Below are 26,847 nucleotides of genomic sequence, written 5' to 3'. Positions count from 1 at the left end.
GTTCCAACTACTCAACTCTGTATAGCAAAAGCAGGCATAGATATAGTATATCAATGCATGTGTGTGGCTGTATGCCAATAAAACTTTATTTACAAAAACAGGTGGAGGCTGGATTTTGCTCATGGGTAGTTTGCCAATCTTTTTTTTTTTTTTTTTTTTTTAATACAAGAGAATGGGCACGTGTGCGTTTGCATGATGGACTGGAGTTCTAGAGTGAGTGGCAAAGTAAGCCATAGCAATTTCTCAATGAAAAGATTTAGACATTTGAGTTAAGTGTGGTAACTAAGCAAGACAATCGGAAAGGCCCAGACATACTTGTTCCCCTTTCAGGATGCCTGAGATTGGAGGAGGAAATTAAAAAGTAAAAGCATATCTGAAGTGGAAGAGGAGAACAATGCAGGATATTTAGAGAAGGCAAATTTATGAAGCGGAGGCAAGGCTTGTTGAAGAACAAAGACAGGAGAAAGGAGGAGGTAGAAGAAGGTAACCTGGAAATGACAGTGGGGAGTCAACAATGGAAGTCCGAGGGATTAGGAAGAAGGAAGTCAACCTGAAAATAACCTTTGCTGCTGTGCTTGGAGAAGGAGCAGCCGGAAGACAGCAAACAGCTTGCGGCTGCAAAGGGGAGAGATGATGTGGAAAGAAATCCGCTTGGGGTTGTTAAGAGGATGTGACATTATTAAATGAATGGGGAAAAGGCTGGGCTCACTCACGCCTAGGACCTGTCGACAGTTTAAATATATGGAGATTGAGGAGCTGAAATAATGGCTTGTTTAATAAAAGTGTGGTTAAGAGTTTGCAGAGCATGAGTTGATTCCCCATTGCAAGGTGTGTTCTCACTGTTCAGGAAATATGACTTAGTGATCAGGAATTCAGCCAGGGCTAGGTCCTCTTGAGACATTCAGTGGAGCCAATGGCTTCCCCGGTACTCTTTCTTAACTTCATTTATTCTTTCATCCTTTCAGGATCCCAACCTAGATTTACTGGGTGTCTACCATGAGCCTCTTCAGGGTCACCAGATGTCCATCATGAGCTCGAAGGGACTGTGTTGAAGTGATGGCAGCTTTCAGAATGAGCACCTGAAGGGCACTGGCTCCTTCCGGCCTTAGGAGGGAGAAGGAAGGAAATTGATGGCCATGAAAATTTTCTTTATCAAGAGGCAGATTTGTCCAACTAGACAGTAGACTCAGAACTAGAAGCAATTTCAAAGAGCTTTATTCCCCCCCCCCACCTTCTACTCTACAAGGAAAGAAAATGAGGCCTTGAGAAGGGAATAAGGTTGAAAAATAAAAACTGAGTGCTTAGTATATGGCAGGCCCTGTTTTTTAAGTTTGATAAAATATGCGTAAGGTAATACTTCTTACCTTTTTAAATGATTTTAAAGTACAATGAATGAATGGCAAAAAGTACCTCTACCAAATTGTACAATCATTGCAACTGACTAATTCTAGAACTGTTTAATCTCTCAAAAAGAAGACTGTCAACTGGGTGTGGTGGCACACACCTGTAATCCTAGAGGTTCGGGAAGCTGAGGCAGGAGGATCTCGAGTTCAAAGTCAGCCTCAGCAAAAGTGAGGCATTAAGTAACTCAGTGAGATCCTGACTCTAAATAAAATACAAAATAGGGCTGGAGATGTGGCTCAGCGGTTGAGTGCCTCTAAACTCAATCCCTGGTATACCCCCCACCCCCCAAAATAGAAGACCGTCCTGGTCAAGCACTCTTCATTCTTCCCCTCCCTCCTCAGTCTCTGGCAATCACTGTTCTGCTTTCTCTATGGATTTGCATATTCGGTATAGTTTATATAAATGATCATATGGTATGAAAGCTTTGGACTTTGGGTTTACTTGCTATAATGTTTCCAAGGTTCATCTCAGTCCCCACGTGTATCACTACTATTCCTCTTATGGCTGGATAATATCCCATTATATGGATATATCAGATTTTGTTTCTCTACTCATCAGTTGAAGGACATTAGAATGTTTCCACTTTTTAGTTATTTTGAATAGTGCTGTGCCAGGCACTCTAAAAAAATTACATTTATTAATTTCATCCTACTCATAAAAATCCTCAGAAGGCAGTACTATAATTTTATCTATTTTACAGATTAGAGAAGAAAAATCAGGTCACTTGCCCAAGTTACAGCTGGTAGAAGGCAATTGGGAGGAGGGAGCCAAGACCCAGGTTTCTTCTTTCCCAGCAGAATGCTGTTCTACTGTCTCTACCCACTCCTCCCTGGGCAGGAGACATGCTCCGCACTGCTTTTCCTCAGTGTGCACCACAGTCACAGGTGCTCATTATGTTCAATATAAATTAGTTGAATCAAATTCATTTGCTGAATAATACATAGAAAACACAAGGACTGGAGATTATTTTTAAGAAGTACCCTGTGTGTTTTATTTAATAGTAAATATATAAAACAACTGAATATGAATAAGATATGGTAAATAAATCACAGCATATTTGTGTGATCAAGTACTATAGAGTTGTTAAAGATGATGCCGGAGAGGAATAATGTTGTGACAGACATACCCTTGGTTTATCTAGTCCCTCAACCCTCTGAAGGTAGAATTTTTCAGTTCCTTAGGTAGAAAAACTGAGGTTTAGAGGTTCAACAGCCTGCACAAGTTCAAACAGCTTGCAAAGCCAGAATTCTTTCTATTCCTTTCAACCCACATTCTTGGTCAAGTCAAAAATGAAATGAAATAGAAATTTAACAAAACTCAGCAGGGGTGTATTTCTAAGCAGAGGGATAATAGGTAACTTGTGTTTTCTTCTATTACTTCAGTACATTTTCCACATTGTGTACAATGCCTTGTACTACATTTGTAATTGAATAAAGGCAGTACAATTTCTCTTACAAAGAAATCAATGTCAAAACATATTTGAGTAAAAAAAATAATAAAATAAAAATTAAAAAACAGATCAAACCTGTAATGGAACACAGCAAACTGTAAAAGTATTTTTAAAAAAATAAGAGCCACACAAAAAGTCAGAAATAATGCTAGTGGGGAAATCTAAGTGGAGCTACAGTTTTATGCTTACTTTTTTCCCATCTCAGCATTTGGGAACTATTAATGGGCGCTGACCACTCCTTTTCCCCAAACAAGCTTCGTGTTTCCCAATTTCTTCTGCTGATTTGAGAGAACAGTTAATAAACATTCCGAATCATAAGCAGTTGCAGCCTCTCTTGGGTGACACAGTGGAGATCTGAAGCACTCAGTTACTCCATTCTCTAACGCTTATCTAGAATTTTCCTTGGCTCTCATTTCTGAATATTGCTGTAAGAATTTGCACAGGGCCTGACTCTATCTCTACTGTGTCATCTAAACAAAGGGTTTGAGAAATAATCTGCCTTTGTATGATAATATTAGTTTGTTATTGTTTGTTACTGTTGATAGAAACAACTTGATGAAAACTAGACATTGTCTCTAAGGACTTAGGTTGTTGATATTGAATTCCAAATTTCCCCTTTCAAGTCCCTTCTTATTCAATCAGCAGTGATGTGGCTCCACAATAGCTGAAATATTGTCATAATTTCCATAGAAACCGTCTGTAATGCTGCAACACAGGATTACACCCTCCCTGCAGGCTGAGACAGGAAGGCCAGATGGGTTCTGAAGAGGAAAAGGCCCTCAATGAGACATAAATCACTTGGTGAGGGAAGAGGCGATGGGGGAGGAAATCACTTTAGGAGAAAAATTGTGTTTGGTGCCGTCTTTACCACAGGGTGAAATTCCCGAATGAAGTAGCCAGCACTGCAGGCGCCTTTCCAAGGCCAGTGTATGGACCAGGTTATTTGTTGGATTCTGGTGCTAGTGAAGCTGGAGACAAAGAATACTTCCTCTTTGGGCTTTTGGTTTCACGGGTCATCAGCTGCAGGCTGACAAACACAGGTCCTGGTCAGCTCCTGTGTGTGTGATGACAGACACAGAAAACAAAGTCCAGTGCCTACCCTCGTGTGCTAGGCTGGAACTTCCTTGTGAATATCTCTCACTGCACCTTCAAGGTATCCCCAAGAGTAAGATAGCGTTATTCCCAATTTACAAGTGAGGTACTTGGACTACCCTCGCTCCCTTCCTTCACATTTCTTTTTCACTTTTAGTTCTTCCAGGGACCCTCTTTCCCAGGCTCTCAAGGCTGAATGCACCACTCTTTGATAATTATTACTCTGCACTATAAACACTTTTTAACCTCTTTTTCACGAGTTTGTGGTCCTTTGAGAGCAATGTCCTTAGCACCTAACAATGACCTTAGTACCTAACTAGCACCAACCAGGCATTGACTCATAGTACGTACTTAGTATGTTTCTGAATAAATGGATGAATAAGAAAGTCCCAGTAACCTATTCAAACTCCATCATTTCTGCAATTGTATTCCCAAGAACTGAAACAGTGCCTGGCAGGTACAAAGCCTCATTAAATATTTTAGTGAAATAGTGAATGAACCATTGAGCTCCTTACCTGGTGTGTCAGTGACACCGAGGTATTCTGCATACAGACACTGCGTTGCGTTGGTGGGTAGACAGCCATTGTCAGATCTGGCCAGGCAATTCAAAGAGCACAACTTCCTGCTAGTGGTTTGGTACTGCTTGCTTTTGGAAGTACATCTCCTGATCTAACAGTTCTTACATTTAACAGAGAGCCACCCCCAGAGTGGTTGCAAATAACACGTGTCTGAAAGTCAAGAGAGCAAGGGTGAGACATGGTTCTGTTACTCACTATGTAAATTTGGTAAAAATCCCTTTACCTTTCTATCTTAATTTTTTCCAGTTTATATTAAAAATCAAGTTAAAGATGAGATTATTTTATTTTAATGTATTTATTAATTTAATTTTGGTATCGGGGATTGAACTCAGGAGCACTCAACCATTGAGTCACATCCCCAGCCCTATTTTGTATTTTATTTAGAGACAGGGTCTCATTGTCACTGGTTTGCTTAATGCCTCACTGTTGCTGAGACTAGCTTTGAACTCGCGATTCTCCTGCCTCAGCCTCCCAAGCCTCTGGGATTACAGGCATGCACCACTGTGTCCAGCTTGTTTTGTTTTGTTTTTAAAGACTGAGTCTTCCTTTGGTGTCTAGACAGGCCTCAAACTTTTGGGCCACCCCAGCCTTCTGAGTAGCTGTGAACAACTTACCCTTCCCTTTTAGAAAAGCATCAGTAATAATCTTATGCATACCATCTCCCTGCAAAATTGAGGTGCATGGACCATTTGTGCGTGGCAGTACAAAGTCTAATTAAATACTTGAGTGAAAACAGTGAATGCCCAGCCCCAGCCCTTGGTTCCCTCTGAGGAAGTTCACTGGGAAACAGGGTCCTTGGTGAGAACAGTGTGGTGTGTTCCAGTTCTGTCTAGTAGAATAGGTTATATTTAGGGTAATTCTGACTCTAAATTTCAAGAGTTCTGAAAAGATGGGAAAAGCCCCACAGATTATATATCCAGTCTGAGATGATAACATGTACCACTTATCCTTGCAGATAAGTCATCTTGACAGTGGAGATGAATGGGCACTGGATTTGGGGTCATGATTTCTGAGGTTTGTACCCAGAACCACCACTTCCCCAAAAGTCATTTCACTTCTCTTAGCCAGTCTCCTTACCTAAAAAATGGGGGAAGGTACTCTTTCACGATTGAGTTTCATGAGATTCATGGTAATAGCTACCATTTCCTGTGTAATTCGTAAGTCCTTGGTAAATTGCTTGAGGAGAGACAGTCTCTCAGGGCTTTGAATATGCTTGCATGTTTTTGCTAGTTGCATCAAATTGTGAGGCTCTGATGGCTCTTTATCTAGATCATTTCTCAAGGTTATGTTTTCAGTGAGCAATCTTGAGAGATGAGGTAATATTCCCCCCAGACAAAGAGCAGTCTTGTCGCAGCTTACTAGAAAGATGGTGCATCCACAGGCTTTGTGGTCTCCTCCTGTAGTAGAAACCATCATGTGTTTAGCCATCCATCATGGGCCTTTTGCATCATCCTGGGAGACTTGGAAAGCATGGATGACCAATGAAAACCAACAGGAAGGTCTGGCTAATGCTTTTGTCTTGAGTGATAAAGCCCTTTGTTCTTGATCCTGGTGTCTCCTTCCTTCTGCCAACACCTATGAAGTAGTGACAGGATAGCTGGTTAGACTGCAAGTAGTAAAACAATCTCAGACTCTGCCCAGTTCTTGATATACCTATTATGTGAATTAAATTATTATAGCAATCCTATGAGTAGGTAGTTCTAGTAACCATGTTTTATAGATAACAAAGCTAAATTTCAGCAAGGTTCAGTAACTTGCCAAACATCATACAGTCATAACATAGCAGAACTAAGCTTGAGCTTATATTTCTTCAAAAGTTATACCTTTAACTATAGTGCATTTTCCTTCCAAATTATATCAAATGACTATTATTAAAACATATATGTTATTATTTTTTATTAAAATATAATTAAAATGTGAGCTTTTGGTTCATCCGGACCAAATGCTCATCAATAGATGAATAGATTAAGAAAATATGGTATATATACACAATGGAGTCTTACTCAGCCATAAAGAAGAATGAAATGATGGCATTTGCCCATAAATGGATGGAAATAGAGAACATTATGTTGAGTCAAATAAGCCATACTTAGAAAATCAAGCATTTAATGTCTTGTCTCTTATGTGGAAACTTGAGCAAAATAAGTGAAAACAGTGGGGGGAATCATACATAAAGATCAGTGGAGTAGAAGGAGGAGATTGAAAGGAAAGGAGGAGGGATGGGGAAAGGGAGGAAATGAAAAATGAATTTAACAAAAATCACATTATGTGTGCATATAAATATACAGTAGGGAATTCCACCTTCATAATTTATAGAAAGCACCAATCAAAAATAAATAAATGAGTGAAAGGAAGATCAGGTACCGAAATGCAGTCAGTCAAAGCCCATGCATGTATGATTTTTACTATGTATAAATGTAATGCTCTAATTAAAAAAAAAAAAAGGAATTGGCTCATTTCAACAAATGTTGTTGGTTGTGAACCTTGCTTTCCACAGTAGACAAAGCTGTCTACTTAAACCTCTGTGGAAAACCGAAGTTGAGCAATGGCCATGCTGCCTACTAGCTGCAGGACACTGGACAGGGTATTGAACGTCTCTGTGACAGTCCAGATTCTGTCATAAGAACAGTAGTACTACTAGGTACTTCAGTTAGAGGGGTCTAATGCAGAGAATTGACTGTATATATGTTGGAATTTGAAAAGCAACGAATGAACATAGAGGAGTCCAGAGATAATAACTACAGCAAGCAGCAGCCCCCAAGGCTGAGTGAACAAAGAGGTGGGGCTGCCCTGCAGGATCTGTGCTCAGATATCTGAGGATAGATTGTGGCCCAGCTGCTCCTGGTCCTCCTGAGAGAGTATGACAAAACCAGGGGAGGAAGGGCAGAACTAAGCTGCAGGGGGAGACAACTGTGCCTGCAGGGGTGATGCTCATGGGACAGAGGGACAGGAAAGAATTCTGCTTTCATATCTTTGGCCTTCTGTTCCCCAATTTCTGTCTTCTCTTTGTAGAAGCTAACAGGAAGGTAGCTGGTAAAGGGCCCTGAGCCATGCAGTTTATACAGTCCCCAGCCAAACAGAAATTAGAGAATATAAAATAAGGGAGGATGGGCTTGGAGCTGAGAAGCAGGAGGCAAAACCAGGTACAGTCACTGTCCGTGGTCCCATATCTGTGAAATGGGATAATATCTATCTCATTAGATTCTTCTAGAGGAATCAATTAAATAACCACTCAGTTGCTTGAGACTCATTGCAAGTGTCCAGTCAATGTAAGCCTTTCTCATTATGCTAAGCTTGCTTTCTGTATAATCTGTGGCCTTTGCCTGTTTTCCAGCGGGACTCGGGTGTTAAGCCTGCTGCAGCGATTATCAGGCCATCTGGGAAGCTGGCCTTCCTAAGCTCCATGTGGGGAACAGGCTTCAGGACACAGCACTTGCCCTTGTGAGTCAAGACGGGAACCCTTTCCCCAGAGAGATTTAATTAGCTGGTTGTCAGAATGGTGTTGATAGATGAAATGCCTGTCTTAGACGGGATCTGTGGTTTTTCTGATGTGGGATTCTCAGTTTATTTCATTTGACATCCTGCTTCCTCTCTTCCCCCAAATAAAGCTCCCCTCGCCTTTTGCTTCTCTCTTTTCATTCTATCCTCAGACGAGATAAAATGCCCTAGATTCTCACTACCAAGCAGCTGTTCTGTGCTCTGGCACCTCATGCTGCACCACCTTCTCAGAGTACACAGCCAAACGGGCCAAAGCTTGTGTTTCAGCAACACAGCCCAGGGTTCAGAATGTAGATTGTGGTGTAGACACAACCAAAACCAGGGTTCAGATTCTTGATCAATGTTTTATTAAGCTTTGTGACCTTGGGCAAATAACCTCTCAGAGCCTCACTGTTCTCATCTGTACTGTGACCACAACAATCATTGGTATGTTGTAGGTTCTTGGAAAAATAAAAGAAGAAAATCCCTGTTCCCTGTAACCTTGTAAATCCATCATACTTCATGCTTGTAAACCCATGTTAAGTCATAGGTGTTTTCATTGCATGGGTACACCCTTTTTCCCTTTTATAAATGCTTGGTAAATTTGGAGTCACATTTACTGATTTCTATATTCCATAAATATTTATTGCTCCCTTATGGATGCCAGATACTGTATACATAATTGGCAAAGAAAGATGAGCAAAATGTGAATCTGACCCAATTAAAATAGAATAATTCTTGACTTCAAGTTACTAACCATTTGTGAAGCAGAGAGAGGGAGCACAGTAGACCCTAGTAGCTCAGAGACAGATGGAGAACTGGACCGGGACTTGGGGATCAAGGAAGACTCCCCATGACCTTAATGCACATTTAAGATAGCCTGGGAAAATGTGTGTGTAAGCCATGGTGATGGAAATGTGTGCTGGTTTATGTGGATTGTGGGTGGTTGAAGGAAGTTCCAGGAAGAGGATCTATAAACGAGAAAGAAAGACATGGTCAGGAACCTCTCTGTAGAGTAAGGGCATAAGTGGAGCAAAGATCAAAGCCAGATAGGTCAACAGGGCCAAATCTTTCAGGATCTTATAGAGTGGGTGCTGTGCCCCATTTCTTGGGAGACATCTTGGATCCCTTGACAGCCTTGTTTCCAGAAGTATCTGCTTCTTAAACCACTCTTCTTAGATCTTATGGGCATTTGCCTCCTTCTTTCTTACTAAGGCACCTCTGATTTTGTTGAGGGAGGAGATATGCTCAGATCGAAAAACTAAGCTTTTCAGTCTCTCTTACAGATATGATTATGCACTGCTAAATGGAAATCCTAATTGACATTGATTTGTGCTGACTGGAGATGGAGTAAAAATTTAAAACTCAATGTGTGTTGAGAAGCTCTATGAAGATACTGTGTTATGCAGGGTGTAACCCAAGATAAATCCTTTATTGAAAAACATTTTTTAATAAAAACAATAATTAAAAAGAGAACTGAAAATGGGAGGGCATAAGAAACATGAATTCTGATTCTAGTTTTGAAAAGTCTAATTGTGATTCCGGATGAGCTTTTAACTCTCAAATGATAGAATTTCCCTAGAAAATGGAAACAAGGAAACTGGACTGCAGATCCCCATTGTGGAGATCCAGTAAACTATGGTAATAATAATAATAGCTGACACCTGTTGAATCCTGAATCTCAGGCAGCTTTAAGCATTTTTACGTGTATCATTTTATTTAAACACAAAATATTATAATGTTAGCGCTACCATTGTGTAGATAAAAGAAATGAGACAGAGAGATGAACTAACTTGCCCAAGGCATGAAGCTTCTAGCAGTTAGAATCCCTGCCAGCTGAATCAGCTGCTAACCAATCAACTGCTCATGACTCAGTTCATCATATGGAAGAAATTTTGAAAAGCTGTAAACGACATACAAGGGGAAGGTTTTTAAAAATCATTTTCATTTTCATGGATTACTGAGAATTAAAACACAATAAGCCTTCACTTTGTACTGGATGATGTTTGATATTTCTTTAAAGATTCCAGGAGTCTTTCAAAATCTAATATGGTTTCAGAATTGTTATGGCTAGGTAATTCTAGGTAATCATTCTTTCTTTCAGCTTGCATTTAACTTCTTTTTTTTTCTTTCATTAAAGTTTACCAATTTAGTAAAGGTTTAGTTGTTTTTATTTTTCCTTCTTTGAACTCAACATACTTGCCATTATCTGAGAATTCCATCTTTCAACAAAAATAGCCCTAAGTGATCCTGTGAGTATGGTCTCTCTCTGTTACCCCTCCTTTCATACCTGGAGATGCTGTCCACTTTGTGATTAGCCCTTTCTCTAATGTCCAAGTGTTTTAACCTCCACACTGTTTTTGCATCTCTACCTTTGCCATGATAAGGGCTAGTTCACCATATTTATATTCCAACTCACAGATTTCTCCTCAGATGTATATCATGTGCTGTTGAACCATTTGTGGAGATTCTAATTTCACTGGGTCTCATCTTTTTTTTTTTTTCATTTCTAGACATTGTATACTTTTCTCTTTTAAAAATCTGCATTTTCTGTTTTGATATTTTCTTATTCTTACTTACATATTATTTGTTTGGGGAATTTCACCAATTTTAACATAACTGATTTTATCTTATCTACCCAACTGTTTTATTTTATGAAAGTTTGAGAGACTTCAAATACTGTGTTTGCCCCATCTTGCCTGGGGCAGATTTTTTAATGTATTTGCTACTCATGTCAGCTGGTGTTTTTTTTTTTTTTTTTTTTTTTAAAGGGTCTCATGACCCTGGGTCAAGGGTGTCTCCTGTGGTTCTTATTTTGCTGGATATTCCAGAGTATCTTTGCTGTGGCTGTTGTTAATATTAATACTTCACTTCAGAAGCTGAATGGTTTGAAATAACACCCAAACTGAGGATCTTATCAGTGTTAAAAATTCTGAGACTTCCCTCACAACATATCATCCAGAATATTAGTCAAGACAAAAAAAAAAATCTCCATGACATCACCTTATGTCCATGATAGATCTTTCTAGTTCTTTTTCTTTTTTAATCAAACAACTGGGATTTATATGGAAGTCTCTTTTCCAATCCCTCCTTATTTGGTATGGACCTTGTCTCTCCTCCATATTGCTCACTCATCATTATGAACATCAATTATTGGTAGTTATAAGAAATTGTCCTCTGATTGAACCTCAGATAACTGAATTTTTATGTTAATTCAAATAAAACCAGTTTGTTTCTTCTTTTAACGAGGTGATTGAGGAAATGATTAGTATTAGGGCTTAATTTTCCTTTTAAAATTATAGATTAGTATAATCCCTTATTTAGTTTTAAATTTCAAAATGGAATTTATGCCCATTTGTGTTTATATCAACTGCAATTCCAGCTCCACCAAATTAACTTGCTGTCTAAGCTTGGTCAAGTAATATAAAATCATTGTGTCTTAGTTTTCTCATTTGTAAAATTGTCCATAATGATCCTATGCACCACAGCAGATTTTTTCTTATTTTCTTTTTTTTTTTTAGAATTAAATTACTTGATAGGTGTAAAGAATTCAGAAAAGTTCCTGGGTTTATAGCACTAGTAATTTGACTTATTGTCATATTTTTTGTCTATACAAGTAGTATAATAATCATACATTCATTTTTGAGAATGTGTACATTGTTGCTACTTTATGATTATATTCTTAATCCAAATAAATTAACTTCAGAGTTTTTTTTACTACAAATTCCCCTCTAAAATATTAAAGAATGTTTTCCTCATTATGATAATATGTTAGACAGTTCTTTACATGAAATTACTTTTCTACTTTCTAATTACTTTGGTTTTTGCACTTTTCATTGGGTAACTTTTCTTTATTCTTTCATTTAGTTTACATTCATATACTAGCTTTGAGGCTCTGTTTGTATTCTTCCAAAGTGTTTTTTTCCATTCTCTTAAATATTTTTCCATTATTTTAGGATTTTTTGATGTTTCTAATTAGGTCTTTCACAATGGTGACCAAGCTGTCTTGATCCTAAGAACAATCTCAAAAACCATATACTTGCCAACTTTCAGGTCTGGACATCTTCTTCAAAGCTTGTCTCAGCTTTGCTTTTGAAATGCCATTATTTCAACCTTTTAATTTTGAAAAGATTAGAGACTGACTCACAGGAAGTTGCACAAATAGTATATAGGGTCTCCTGAACACGTTCCCTCAGCTTTTGCTATTGTATAACAGTAGTACCACACTGTTAACTAGCTGGCATGGCCTTATTTGGGTTTCACCATTTTTTGAATGCATTTTGTGTGTATTAGTGTATCATGAATGTGGGTTGTGTGTGTATAGTTGTGTGCAGATTTACCCCTTGTATAGATGTGTAGCCACCACTATAATCAAAATACAGAATTGTGCCATCACTTCCAGAAGTCACTCATAGAGTATCTTAATCATCACACCCACCCTGTCCCAGTTCTCGGGCAACTACATCACTACATCATTTCCCATTACTACAGTTTTGTCATTTCTCAGGATGTTATATAGGTGGAATCTTACTCTGAATAACTTATTAAAATGGTTTTGGTTCATTAAGCAGAGTACCCTTAAATACAAATCCATGTGATGATAGTATTTTCTTTTCTATTATATTGAGTGCATGCATCAGACTTCACTTATCCTTTCACTATTCAAGAACATCTTAGCCATTTCTAGTTTTCAGCTACTATGAATAGACTTGCTCTGAACATTCCTATGAAGGTTTTTGTAGGAATGTACATTTTCATTTCTCTGGGACGAATGCCCAAGAGTGCAAGTGTTAAGTTGTATGATTAGTACATGTAAAATCTTATGAGAAATTGACAAATTATTTTCTAGAGTAACTGTATCATCTTATATTCTAGTGAGCATATATGGATAAGTATCATTTATTGAACATATTATCTCCTTTAAAAGACCTAATCTATGAAAATTTAGATCTTAAAAGTAAAAGATTGGGGCTGGGGTTGTTGATCAGCGGTAGGGCACTTGCTATCATGTGTGAGGCACTGAGTTCAATCCTCAGCACCATATAAAAATACATAAAAGGTATTGTGTTCATCTACACCTTAAAAATAAAAGCAAAGGGTTTTTTTTTTCAGGAAACAAAAATGTTTCATCCTTTGATCATTGTGATAATTGTACAAGTTTATAAAGACACTTAAAAACTTAGTGAATTGGACACTTTAAATGGGTGAATTTCATGCTATGTGAGTTCTATCACAATAGATAATATGTTTTTAAAAACAGGATCTTACAAGAGAAGATCTAATTGTATTACAATAAACACCTCATTCCTTCACTATTATTTGTAACTTAAGAATTTATCATGTGGTATGCATTATGTACATTGCTTTATATGTACATTATTGTTTGCAGTATAGTCATTACCTCCAAGCTACCATAAACAGTACTATGATAGAAAGTAGTATAGAATGGTTACAGGGTGAGATATGGCAGAGGACTGCTTGAATCCCAGTCTTGACCCATCCACCAAGTAGCTAGTCGTTTAACTATTGTATGCTTCCAAATCCTTTTCTGTAAATAGGAATAGTGTAAGTACCTCCCTTTGTGAGGATTAAGTGATATAATGCATATAAAGCACTTAGAATGCTGCCCACATAGTATCATTATCATTATTATTAAATCCATGAAAAGACATTTTCCTTTTAGCAGTTGATAATTGCATGGTAATAGTGTTATGAGAGAGTGTGCCATGTGTATTAATAAAAAGATGACAGATTTCACATTGTGTATCTGGGAAGGCAAGGGAAGCAGCTGACATTTAGTGATCCCCTACTATGCACAGCCACTATATTGGTCACCAAGATGTATATTAAGTCCGAACACAACTATATGATGAGTGTTATTTAGCCTCATTTTATAGAAGAGGAAACAAACTCAAAAAGGTTAAGAAAATTTCCCAGATTTATAAAGCAAGAATTTGATGTAGCCCAGATAGAAAACCAGTTCTTTCTGTGTCCAAAGTTCATGGGCTTCCTCTTTCACAGATGAAAGGAATTGATTTAAATGAGACTTTTCCAAACACTACAATTAATTTAGGTTATTAAGATATATGAAGATTTTCTTTCTTGTCTATTCAGGAGTTACATTTCAGCACTTCTAAGGTTGTGTTTAAAATGTAGACTAAAAAGAAATTTAAAGGTCTCAACTGTTTGAAATCTCAAATTTAAAAATTCCAATTGTTTAGAAATTGAATCACAATTTAACTACAAAAAAGGAAATCTGGGGGTGGGAAAGTCCATTACCAGGAGTGCTGGGAAAGAAACAAAGACATTCTAGAGATCAGAAGATGGAGTACCCCATGCCAAGCTCAGTTTAAAAACAAAAAAATAAAAATGAATTCCAAACTAAGAAAAGAAAATTGTTTCCAACAATACCTCATACAAACCATTTCTCAAGTTTATTCACCCATGGATCAGTCCTTGTGTTCTTGCACTTTTTTCTTCAAACTCCTTTCTCTCTAGAAACTGCCACGTGTTGAAATATAAGCAACAAAGGGACTCTAATGCCAGCCAATTTATTATTAAAAACAACAAAGAAAGTTTTTTTTTTTTCTTTTGTAGTGAGCCTCAAAGTTTATGCATCCCATTCCTCAGGTTCATGGAAGAACTTGGCTGCAAGTCTCAACTGGAAAGAAACACAAGTATTTGGAATCCCATTTGGAAACCTTAGATCTTCCTGAACTTTGGATCAACACAAAGATAGTATCACAGTGAGCACTCACACTGATGTGAGCAGAGAACTTTGGACAGGAACCTACTAATTTATTGTTAGGACTTTAAAAGTACTCTGCTTCATGGGCAGGCATTCTATTCTATAACTTATTTTACTTTTATTTTATTTATTTTACTGTGAGCAAAAGAAACAAGTTCTGGTTCCCATATGGTTAAGAAAAAGAGAATAAAAGGGGAAAAAAAAGACTCTTGAGTCATGTTAGAAGATTCCGTGAACCATGAGAAGTGACCTTAAAATTGTCTTCAAAACCCACTTCAGAATGAAAAAGGCATGCAGCAAGTTCCAGGAGGATGCTGCAGAGATGAGCTTCAGATGCATTTCATTTCGCATTGTTATTAATGGCTTGGAAAGAGGCCATAAACCTATTATGGCAATTATATCTGCAGATGAGGGTAAATAGGATGGTGTTACAGACACCAGTAAGGAAGAGACACAGTACAGAGCAGCCGAGAGAGATTAGAAATATGGACAGGAAATGAACAAATGAGATCAGCCTGGAAAACTGGAAACATGCATCTGGAGAAATATATAATTTGAAAAACAGAGAGGTACTTAAAGGCAGGTTCATACTTGGAAAGCATCAATTGTAAATAGGCCTTGAGTGGGTATCAGTCCTGGATATGTTTCTAACATGATTAAAAAATAATACTAAGGGCCTGGTGGTGTTCATGTAGCCTTTTAGAATGAAGTTGTTTTTTTCAGAGACATTTCCATTATCTCATTTGATCATCAGCCCAAAGAAGTTGGAAGCAAAGAATGTATTCTTCATTGAAGAGAGGAGAGGTTAACAGAATTGCTTGAGATCAAACAATTTGTTAATAAAACGAACATGGTTCAAACCTGGGTCTTGTGATTCCTTTATTCCTTTCCTTTTTTTCACTACAACACCTTGGTGTTATGTCTTGGATTTCACAAGAGTGAACTGTTTCTGCTTCATCATTCACCCATCTTTTCTCATATTGTGCAAAATTTTATTTCATTTGAAACTGACCTTAGTACTACTGAACCTTTGGACAGGGGAGGGGCTCCCATCCAGCTCTGTTTCTGCCCCTCTTTCTAGGAAGAAGTGAAGCAGAGTGTGATACAGGATGGATCTCTGAATTTGAAGCCAGAACCCTGAACTAACAGGGAGCTAGGGATGAGCAAACCACGTGCCTTCCCTAGTCTTACATGCTGAACTGAATGCGTTGATTCCTTTGGCTTTATGGAATTGATCTGTTTGAAGATCTAAGAGATGAATGATGCTGGGGTAAATAGACAGAGACCATGATGCCTGAGGGAGAGGGAGAGAGAGATGTATGCATTTGAACATTTGGACTAAAAACATTTCTTAGTTTATGGCAAACAGATAGATCTAGATTTTCAAGAATAACCCTTATAAATTTTATCTCAATTTGTTTTTATGCTGTTATATAGTTTCTGCTATATAGTTCCTTGATAATGACATATGAGTTTCTGTGTATCCATATCTGCTCCCTTTGTTGGGTAGCAGGTAGGACACTGGACACCAGGTGTCTCTTTTGGATTCCTCCATCATCATAATGGCAGAAATGTCATTGTGTTTACATGGGTGACACCATACAGCTGTTTGTCATGTGATTCTACTATTGCTTCCCAATAGGTGATTAGATTGTAGATTCAATGACCCAAGTAGAGACAATCAGAATCTTTCCCACTGGAAATTGGAACCAAGAGATATTCATTTTATTTTCTCAGAATGTGATTAGAATAAAGAAACATGGAATGGACAAATGTGTAGACAAAAAAGTAGCTAATGTAATTAGAGGTGTGGAGAAAGTGACCATATAGCCTCAATGGGTAATAAAAGGACTGTGGCTGATAGATCCTGATTCCAGCCTGGCTGGATACTTACACTTGAATCTTTTTAACATACTTCCTCCTTTATTTTCCATTGTTTTATTGGGATTGTGAACTTAAACTTTTTAACAAGGCATTTTCACTAAGAGAATAGTCAACCCAGGTGATACCTCCAAAACTTTCTTTTACCCCGACCCATCAGTGCTTCAGAATTCTGCCTTCAAGTGGGCTTTGGCTTGAGTGTGTTTATATATGTTTGCCTCTGTATATGCATGTGGTGTAGATGTATGTTTGTTTTCATTCAAGGCAATCTCTCAACTTGCATCTCATGAGTGTCATCTTCTACAGTCTAGATACCATGTGGGGTACAGGGGATGCAATAAAGAGTAAAAAGAGCTGGACGTGGTGGTGCATGCCTGTAATCCCATCTACTTGGGAGGCTGAGGTAGGAGGATTGCAGTTCAGAGCCAGCCTCAGCAAAAGCGAGGGGCTAAGCAACTCAGAGAGACCTTGTCCCTAAATAAAATACAAAATAGGGCTGGAGATGTGGCTCAGTGGTCAAGTGCCCCTGAGTTCAATCCCTGGTACCAAAAAAGAAAAAAAATAAAGAGTAAAGAGAACCCCCTGCTCAAAGAACCAAGGGAGATGGTAACAAAACAGATAATTGCAACATATTTTATTAGGGCAGTCCTAGAGGTCAGCAGAAGCTGTCAGGAGCATCAGGGACATTGACAAGAGGTCAGAGAAAGCTTTCTGAAGGAGATAATGCCTGAGCTGAGTCTTAAAGGATAATTTGGAGTTTCCCAAGTCAAGGAGGGTTAAACCGTTTTAGGCAGAAGGCATGACTTTGCAAGAGCTTGGAGACAAGAAACAGCATGATGAGAAAGAGGAATTCTTAGGTCCTGGGGTTTCTGGTACATGAAGGCAAGTCAAGGATAAGAGGGATAAAGCCACAAGGATGATCAGGGGTCAAGGCTGGGCAGCCTTGTACATCATATTAAGAATCCTGGGCTTTAACCTGAGGGTATTGGGGAATAATGGAGATTCACATACAGGTAAGTGAGGAGGTGAAGTTTCAGATAAGATCTGAATGATAAGAAAGAGCAAAACTGGTTAAGCATGATCCAGGCAGAGGGAACAGAGAGAGGAACAGCACTGCAGCCTGGGGATCAGGTTTCCACTTAGGGTGACCAGGCAAAAGGAGCTGTCACCAGCTGAGCTGCACGGCCCTGCAGGAAGTGTAGGAGGGGATTCTGGAAATCTCTTAGATGTGTTGGGTGGTCCAGCAGCCCGGGAAACAAAAGGTTTACCAGGGACTGCTTTTAAGGTCAACACCAGTAGAGGGAAGGAAAAGAAAAAGGGTGGAGAAGGAACACAGCCTCAGCAGAGACTTCATCTGGCCCTGCAAGTTCTAAAGAGAGGATGAACCTTCAGCTCTGTCTTGAGTTGGGATAGGAAGGGCCAGCCTTTATGGCTTTGGTGTACATCATTGGTATCACTGGATGTGTGTCAACCCCCAAGGCTGTGTCATCTCAGGCAAGGTAGATGTCATTAGATGAAGAGGTGTCCACAGATGGCTGGTGGCTGAGATCCTTTTGCTAGCAGCATGTGTGGAAGCTGGAGTCATAGTTCTTTATTTCCCAAAGGGGATCTGGGCTGTGCACATGGGGTTGAGGCACTTGTGGTTCACTCTGGTAGAGATGCCCTGTACATAATTGGATTATGAGCCTGAAGCAGAGGCAACAGGTCTGGTGAGAGATAAGGATTAGGAAGCAATTTACATCAGTGGTGAGAGGATGCATGACATTTTTGGGGTCTTTGAGAATCTGAAGAAAACTAGAAATGCTCCTCCTCAGAAAGATGTGTAGAAATAAATACCATGTAATCTCTGGAGGTTTGTCTTCTTGGCTCTCCTTTGACAGATTTCACTCAACAACCCTCTGATCCTGAGCAACATTAGGTAATATCTTAATTAATTTGATTGATTGATCGGTTTCTAGAAGCATCCATAAAATATCAGGACCTCTCTGTTATTCCACTGTGTGCCATATAACTTAACCACTGTCCCATTCTATGGAGGAGAAAACTGAGTTTCAAAGAACTTGTCCAGAGGTAACACAGGACAAGTTCATTTTTGTCACTACAGGACAAAGCTAGAGTTTAAGCACATGTCATCATGACCAGCAGAGCTGGACTCCATTTCTCAGTTCTGTGGTTGAACCCATTGGCCCTATCCAGGCAAAAAATGGCTGCTTGCCAGGTGGGGAGGAACAAAGGGGGCCCAGCACCAGCCAATGAGGTTTATTGATATCAGTGTACAGCAGTTGTCAGTAATGTAGAGTAACGTGGGGAAGGAGAGGATTGTTGGCATCAGGCAGTCAGTTTCAGAGCTGGAGGTGGCCAAGGCTATCAGGGTATGGTGGTAGCTTAAAGGCATCCCAATATTTATTGGGGTCCCCCACTCTGTCCCTGGTGATGGGTGATAGGCTATCTCAGACATTTTTCTCTTGGTGTCATCATGGAAAATAGAAGGTCTGCATTGTGTTCTCAAGTTAATTGGCTTGTTGTGTTCTGTTACATGTTAAATGTCATGCGACTATTATTCATTCTGCCTATCTACTCTTACCATCTTCTAATACTAGTTAAAGAGAACTCAGTTAACAAGGTCATCATAAAATCGTCATCAGAAAGTTAACGAGTCAATGGACTTTCTATGGCAAACAGTTTCTACGTTTATCTGAGAATCGTTTACAGCAAATATTCTGACCATCTAATTTCTTGTGGTAAATTTTTGCAGATGCTTGAGCCTATTAAAATGAACTTTCACTAATGCAGGAACTTCTCTGCAATTTTTTTTTTAAATTAGAGGACATAGAAACTCAACTTTATGGTGACAAAATAGAGAATATAGATTCAGCTTAAATTCTATGGACATGCATAAATGTTCATTAATCTTTTCCCCATCTTCCTAAACAAAGGCAAGTTGCTAATCCAGGGCATTGTATTTGTGAAATCACGTGTGACAGTGGTTTCTTAAAACTAGCCTTACAAGTGATTTCCAGGGTTCCCGCGTAGAAAAAGACAGTGGCCCTCTGATCTTTAATTTTAATTAGGACTGAATCAAAGCTATAGGGGTGTTAATGAGAATTGCTTTCCACAGTGGCTTTAGTTTAAAATTCTCATTATAACAGAACCACTGTTTTAACTAGCATCTTTTTATGCTTCACTTTCCCTTGGGCTATGGAGTATCCCTGCTATGATCTGAATATTGGTGTCCCAACCCAAATTCATATGTCAGAACCTAATAACCCATGATATAGCATTAAGAGGTGAGGCCTTTTGGGAAATGATTAATCATGAGGGCTTTAACCAAAGGTATGGAATTAGTGCCCTGATAAGAGGCCAACAGGAGCTAGCTTGCCCACTCTGCCCTGTGCAGTCCCAGAGGGCACCATCTCTGGGGAAAGGGTCCTCAACCAAACCAAACTTACTGGTGCCTTATTGTGAACCTCCCAGCTCTCAGAACTATAAGAAGTAAATTTGTGTTATTTGTAAATTACTCCATCTCAGATATTTTGTTATAGTGGTAGGAATGGACTAAGATAATCCCCATAAAAAGTAAAAACTAAAGTCAGGTGTCAATAACACAAAATGATTCATCCCTTTCAACATTACCTTGGGGTTTTAGGAAGTCATTGTAAATTAATTTGTGACTCTAAGGTAGTGAAAACAGGACCTGGTTGCTTGTTTAAATATGCATTAATTGGTTATGAATACTATGGCTTTTTGGAAAATGCTCAACATACTGTACTCCAAGTTTAGAAAGTTCTTATCTAATTTGGCATATGATTATAAAAATGAGTCACTGCTGGCTAGGAAGGGCGGGGGTCCTTCATTTTTTATTCACTTGGGCTAAAGAGACTCCAAAATCTTTTCTCTTAATCACCCTGTAATATAATTATATATATATATCAGCAACTCCTTATGAATTAATCAGTCCATAAGACCTTTCCCTCATGATTGTGTCAGCATATCCACTTATCTATTCTACTGACCCATTTTATAGATAAGACAAGTAAGGCCCAGTATTTCTTGAAATTCTAGTTGCAAATACTTTGAAATGAATTTGAAAAATTAAGCTGGTTTTGTTCCCATTTGTTTCTTTGATGTTTATGTTCCATGTTATCAATAAGAAATGAATGTTTAAAACTTTAAAACTATCCAAGTATTCTGGGGGTCTAGTGAGCATTTGATATTGGGCCCCCTGGTCAGAAGCACAGGGTCTCATCTGGAATCATAGTGTAGAGGTGACCAGTTCAATCAAGGAGTCCTCATTTCTTGGTGTGTCAGTTATGTGCAAGGGATGCCTGTTTCTCATTCCATGGCACCCTTGGGAATTTTCTCAGTGCAACCTGTGACTCAGAACTCAGGCATATATCTGTACCATTATTTCTTCTCTAAAAGGTAGGGAATCAGAGGCTGATGAGGCCCTGTGGCCTTGGAGCGATTGTTGTAGCTATGTACAGGAAACCAGAGAGAAACACACACACACACACAGCTTACAACCAAAGTTCCTTCCTGGAGACAGATGGGAAACCTGGAAAATATAAACTGGGGTTGTAGCCTAGCACTTGGGGATTGGCTTGCTCTTCTGAGCCTTGATCCAGGAATGAGTCTCACATCCTTCATCTAGGAGTAAGCTCTTGTGCTTTGCAGGGGGAGATCGGAAGCAAATCACATGTGTTTCCATTCATCCAGGGGGGAAATTGATTGCTCTTAACTGAAGATTCAGCAGCTCTACAACAAGCTCTCAAATAGGCTTTTAACAAAAGGTCTGGGCATTCAGAGATTCAATCTTGTGGTTTAGGGCTCAGTGTGGGTGGGGTGGACTGGGGAGGAGGTAGTTCCCTGAGGATAAGTCACTACTACTTCCATTATGAACAGGTACCAAAGACTTCTTTGGATTTGAACAACCCTCACATTTTGAGACACACGGTCCCTATTCTATAATTTCTAGGTAACTCAGAGTCTTCAGTTGGTCTGATGTCAGAAATTCAAATGGCCAGAGACCATGCAGGTGACATAAGTAAAAGGAAGCCAGTCCTATGTAAAAGAAGAGGAGGCAACAGGATTTCTGGCTAGTTGGAGAATACATGTGCAATCAGAAGGCAGCTGGTATTTGCCTCTTAATGATGGGTACTAATTTGTGTCGGTGAGCCTAGAATTGCCAGGACCTTTAATTTTTAAAGAAATCTAAACGTGAGTGTAAAAATCTACAAAATTTTAAATCCTTGGCTAAATAAAAAATCTTTGTTAAGGTTTAATGTCAGTCTCCCTGTTGCAGGTTGGGTCTCCTGGGAAGCAGATTGTGAGATGGAGAAGCTGGTACAGGAAATTCACTAGGGAGTGTTCCTGGGATCCACATCTGTGCAAGGGAAAGAAGGATCTGGCAGAAGGACAAGTTGAGCTGTGATGTGGTCTCATCAAAAACTTGAGCTGACTGCACAGGTCTCCTCACTGAAACTGGAGTGACCCATAAGAGTTGTTGCCCTTTCCTGTGAGGAAGCAGGCCTTTATCTGCTCATGTTAACAAAGGGTTGGATCAGGCTGCTCTTTGGGTGAGCAATTCCTAAATAAGGGCACTTGCCAGAGGGGCTAAGGCTAAGAGTTGAGAGCACCTGAGGGAATAGGCTCTCCAGTCCCGACAAGGATCTGGGTAGAGCCCCACAGTGTCTAATGCAGATCACTCCTGGTACTGTTCAGATTCACTTCTTTGGGTAACTTCTGAGAGCAACTATTCTGGTATTTGGAATGTCTTCTCCTTTTAGGTCTCTAGGTTTCTTTTCTCATGGCTGATCTTAACAGTAACCCCCTTTATTTATGACCATTCTGGATTCTTCTCATTCTTAGCTAGGAACTCTGCTGGTCCAGGTAATTTACCTGGGGTTGGGACATGGACCCTTATCTTGAGGATCAGAGCCTGTTGGTGCAAGCCCAAAATGCCTATAGCTATGCTCCCTCGCCAGAGGTTCCAGTGAGCCATGTTATAGTTTTAGTATGTAGCTAAGGTCATGAATCAGCTCTATTATGGTTGGTGTGTAGTCAAGGTCATAAAAGCTGATTCAGCGTATGTACTCAAGGTCGTAAACATGTGTCCACTTATGGAACCTATTGGCAGTGTGCCTTCTTTGTTTGCTTACATATAAAAACAGGCCTATGTAAAGGACTTGGGGGGCAAAGTGGAACTTGATGGGGGCTGAAGCTGGAGTTGGGGGCTAGATAGGGGATATTGCCACCCCTGAATACTATCCCAACTGCATCTTGCATCTTCTTCCTCCTGCTGGGATCCGGAATCTATTTCCTGGGTCTGAAATCTCATCTGACAGAGTTCCTGCTAGGGAGAGTTAGTACCTACAAGAACCCATGTGGTTCACAGGGTGTTGTGCATACTCCTCCCTGCCCTGATTGTGTAATAACAGTCCTACCTCCTGACAGTCAGGGTCCTACAAGAATGTTGACTCTCTTTGCCTGATTATTTCCTGAGTACAAGAGCCCAAAGTACCCAGGTGGCTGCTGCAACTTGTGATTCAAGGGTACTCCTGTGGGTCATGCTCCCTGATGAAAACATTTTCCCACTGAGGAAAAGGCACAAAATAACCCATAATTACAGAGATGGAAAGCAAGCATTTCCCAAGTTGGGTCCTTGGGAGTGAAGGGAAAAGGGTCAGTCATTCCTGCTTCTTCCCCTTGGTTCTTTTATTCATCCTTCCTTTTAAGACCAGCATCATATACAAGGCATTGATTTAAAATATACAGTGAATCCTGGAGGATGGTATTCTTCCCCTTACACAGAATCACCTTTACCTCAGCGCTTCAGTTTGGCCTTAAATAGGCCATTCCTTCACATTCAGGATCATAACTTCTGATTGATACGGTGTTTGATATAACTCAATGAGAAGGGCTAATGTATCACTTCCACCTATAATGAATTGCTGATAGGCCACCTGATCATATAATGTGGGGAACCTGGCTCATGATGGGCATTTCTGGCTAAATGTTCACTTGATGACCCTGGTCAGGCTTCCATTTCTACCAGGGTCTAATAGCTCTCAAGGATCTATTTTAAAAATAATGTACAATTCTCTTGTGAGAGGAGTCTAAATTAAGATTCTTCTATTAGAACTTGCATAAACTCTATGTGGCATCTTTATCCACCACAGGTATCCCTGATACCATAGGTATTATTGGGTTTTATGGCCCATGTGGCAGGGCAATGTAACTGGATTAGCTACAGGGCCCATTCGGCTAGACACTCAAAAGTTGACAGCTTTTTATGTATGCAGGCTGGAACATGTTTTCAGGTGTGGAGTACATTGTCTTTAAAACTTGAAGAAGCCTTCCAGGTTTTATGCTTCCTTCTGTGCAGAAAATGTTGCTTAATGTAATAATTTATCTTTTATTTTGGAGAAAATATCCCAGAGTACCCTAATCCACTGGGATTAAAATTAGTAAAATTTTACTTAGGATTGGGCCCTGAATCTTTGTAAACTGATCTCCCACTCTCTAGAGTTTTTGTGTCTTAACAAAGTCTTCAATGAGCTTGTTATTTCTTGCTCATCTAGTCAAATTTATGATATCATCAATAGAATGTACCATTGAAATGTTCAAGCTGTATAGACAGGTCTTTTAGACTGTGTTGTGATAAGGAATAATAGTGAACATATGCTGGGCTTGGGACTATTCATGTGTACTCTTGTCTGTTCTAAGTATGTGCAAAGTGCTTTGGATCCCCTTTTCTGATGGAAAAGCACTTTTTTCGAGACCAGTGGCTGTATGTAGTGTATGCAAGGCCATGACAGTCTTCTCCAGAAAAGTAGCTGCTTTAGACCATTACTTGATCAAGTCATACTTTGGGATTTGTCTGGCATTTATAGTGTGTAAATCAATGAATTAAATGGAGATACAATGGAGAACACCAGTCCTGCATCTTCATGTCTTTAAGTGTGCTATTTTAATCTTTGCCACTCCTCAGAATAAAAATGTTTTTGATTTACTATCTTAGGTTAGAATGGGGATCAGTTTTAAAGTTTTCTCAAGACTTCCTTGTATGATAGCTCTTACCCCACAGACTAAGAAACCGAAGTGGTGTTTTGCTACTTACCCTTGTCTATCTATTCCAATTAATCAATGGCAGTCTGTGAAAATGACCCTTAGGTGCATACATGACCACAGAGGCCAATAGTAAGCCACATCTAGGCCAGGAACCCATTTATTACTTGCCTCCACATGTTTCCATTCTGCAAGTGATCTATGCTAATATTTCAAGTCTCTGAGTATCAATGTCACTTGGGAACCTGTATTGTCAGTCCTCAAGATGTTTGATTGTCCCCTTTCCCAGTTAAATCACATCAGTGCATGGCCATGAGGATCTCTTGTGCAGGGAATAAAGGAGTCATTACCATTTGTGCTGGGCATGGCACTTCAGGCTACTTCCTCCTGATGACTCAGCTTTGCCTTCACTTAATGGACTACAAGCCTGAAAACTAGCTCAGATTCAGAAATTGGGCCAGGATTCATGACTTTTTAGTGGGGTGACTACCCTTAGTCTCTTGATCATTCAGTGCTTGATTTACTTTTATTATTCCTTTTAATAGTTTCTCATTACTCCTATAACAAATGACTACAATAGAGGCTGAAAACAGCAGTTATTCTCGTACAGTTCTCGGGATCATAAGTCTAATTTGTGTCTATGGGGCTAAAATCAAGGTGGCAGCATAGCGTCTATCCTACTTGAAACTCTAGCAGAGAATCTATTCCTTGTCTTTCCCAGCTTCTAGAGGCTGCAAAATTTCCATGGCTATTGGTCATGTCTTGATGTCCTTGGCTCTGGCCCTCTCCTCCTTCGTCACAACTCCCTCCCTTCCTCTCTCCAACTCACTTTCCATCCCTCATAAGGCCTCTTGTGGTTACATTGGGCCCCCTCAGATATTCTAGGATTACTTTCCCATGACAAGATCCTTAACTTAATCACAAAGTCCATTTTACCATGTAAGGTGACATCTTCATAGGTTGTAGGGATGAGAAGGACATGGACATTTATGGTGGTGGGGAGGGTCATTCTGCCTACCATCATACTTATCTGGGCAACTTCCATTCATCTTGCTTCTCTGACTAGTAAGTATCTATTAAGGGTCTTCAAAATTCTTCAGGTCATTTGTTCCTGGATACCACTGTGACCTTGGGGCTTCAGATAATTGTATCCACCTGGCTTTCCATGGTTAAGTGCTGCCACCTGCCTCTGTTGTGGCAGAAATGAATTCTAACATTAATCCTGACCTAAAAAGGGATTAAACAATATTTGCTAAATTTTATCATAGGTAAATAAATGATAAAAGTATGAATTTATATTGAATTCCAAATTCAAGTCCCACCACTTCTCAAAAAACATTCAGATATCAAATGAACAGCATAGTTCAAAAGTGGTTTTAATAGGAAAGGAAGCTATTGCTCTGGGGGCAGTGAATGTTCCTACACTTATACTCACAGCTGATCTTAGATATTAAGAATGATATGACAGGCTGACTTCTTTCCCAATCTCACGAATATAATTAGTCCAAAAACTGGGATTCTTTGATGAAAAGTGTCTCACAGCAGCAATTCTGGCAAAACAACATCTTAAAAATTCCTAAAGTTTAAATAAATCAATCAGATCATAGTGTCTCCCCCTATGATCTTCAAAGCAAAGCTTCAAGATTTTTTTTTCCCCCATTAGAATGAGTAGCTCACCTACTCATTCTGGATCAGATATAGAAATCAATGTGCTGGATCAGATATAGAAATCAACATACAATAATTTATTCCTCCCACCGGAACTTACCCATAACCTTGACTTGTGGCTTTGAGATGAACTGCTATCGAAGCTCAGGGATCAGGCCAGAAGCTTCCAGAATCATTGTCTAATTGAAGAAAGGAATGAAAAACTCTATGTAGAGGCTTATACACTTTTGCCCAAGCTGGAGTGACCTTGATCTTGATTCATACCTTTTTGTGACTTACAATTTTTTTGGCTTCTGGGTATCAAAGGCAAGGTTGTTTGTCAGTTTATTTCTGTATTTAATATGCAACATCTAATAATAGCTGTGAATCACCACTTTGATTTTCATTCTCTAACAGTGGAATTATATGACTAAGATTTCCTTTGTTTGAGTTGTAGGTAAATTTAATGGGCAGTTCTAAAATTAAATATTTATTTATATAAC

General features: G+C 39.2%; 1 protein-coding gene and 1 long non-coding RNA gene across 2 annotated transcripts in view; one reads left to right on the top strand and one right to left on the bottom strand.

Moving 5' to 3' along the window:
• Nucleotides 1-26,847, top strand: part of Dpysl3 (dihydropyrimidinase like 3) — a 105,686-nt gene that overhangs the window by 15,326 nt on the left and 63,513 nt on the right. The gene's annotated exons all lie outside the window — the stretch shown is intronic.
• Nucleotides 1,302-26,630, bottom strand: LOC113179637 (uncharacterized). Its single transcript, XR_003300375.2, has 4 exons — nt 26,466-26,630; nt 5,602-6,099; nt 4,462-4,674; nt 1,302-3,908 (listed from the first exon to the last, which is right to left on the bottom strand). It is a non-coding gene; the product is annotated as an uncharacterized LOC113179637 (long non-coding RNA).

This window comes from Urocitellus parryii, chromosome 1 (assembly GCF_045843805.1).
Source record: "Urocitellus parryii isolate mUroPar1 chromosome 1, mUroPar1.hap1, whole genome shotgun sequence".
Taxonomy (NCBI): domain Eukaryota; kingdom Metazoa; phylum Chordata; class Mammalia; order Rodentia; family Sciuridae; genus Urocitellus; species Urocitellus parryii.
Note: the sequence above shows the minus strand (reverse complement) of the source record. Positions and strands in the feature narration are given on the sequence as shown.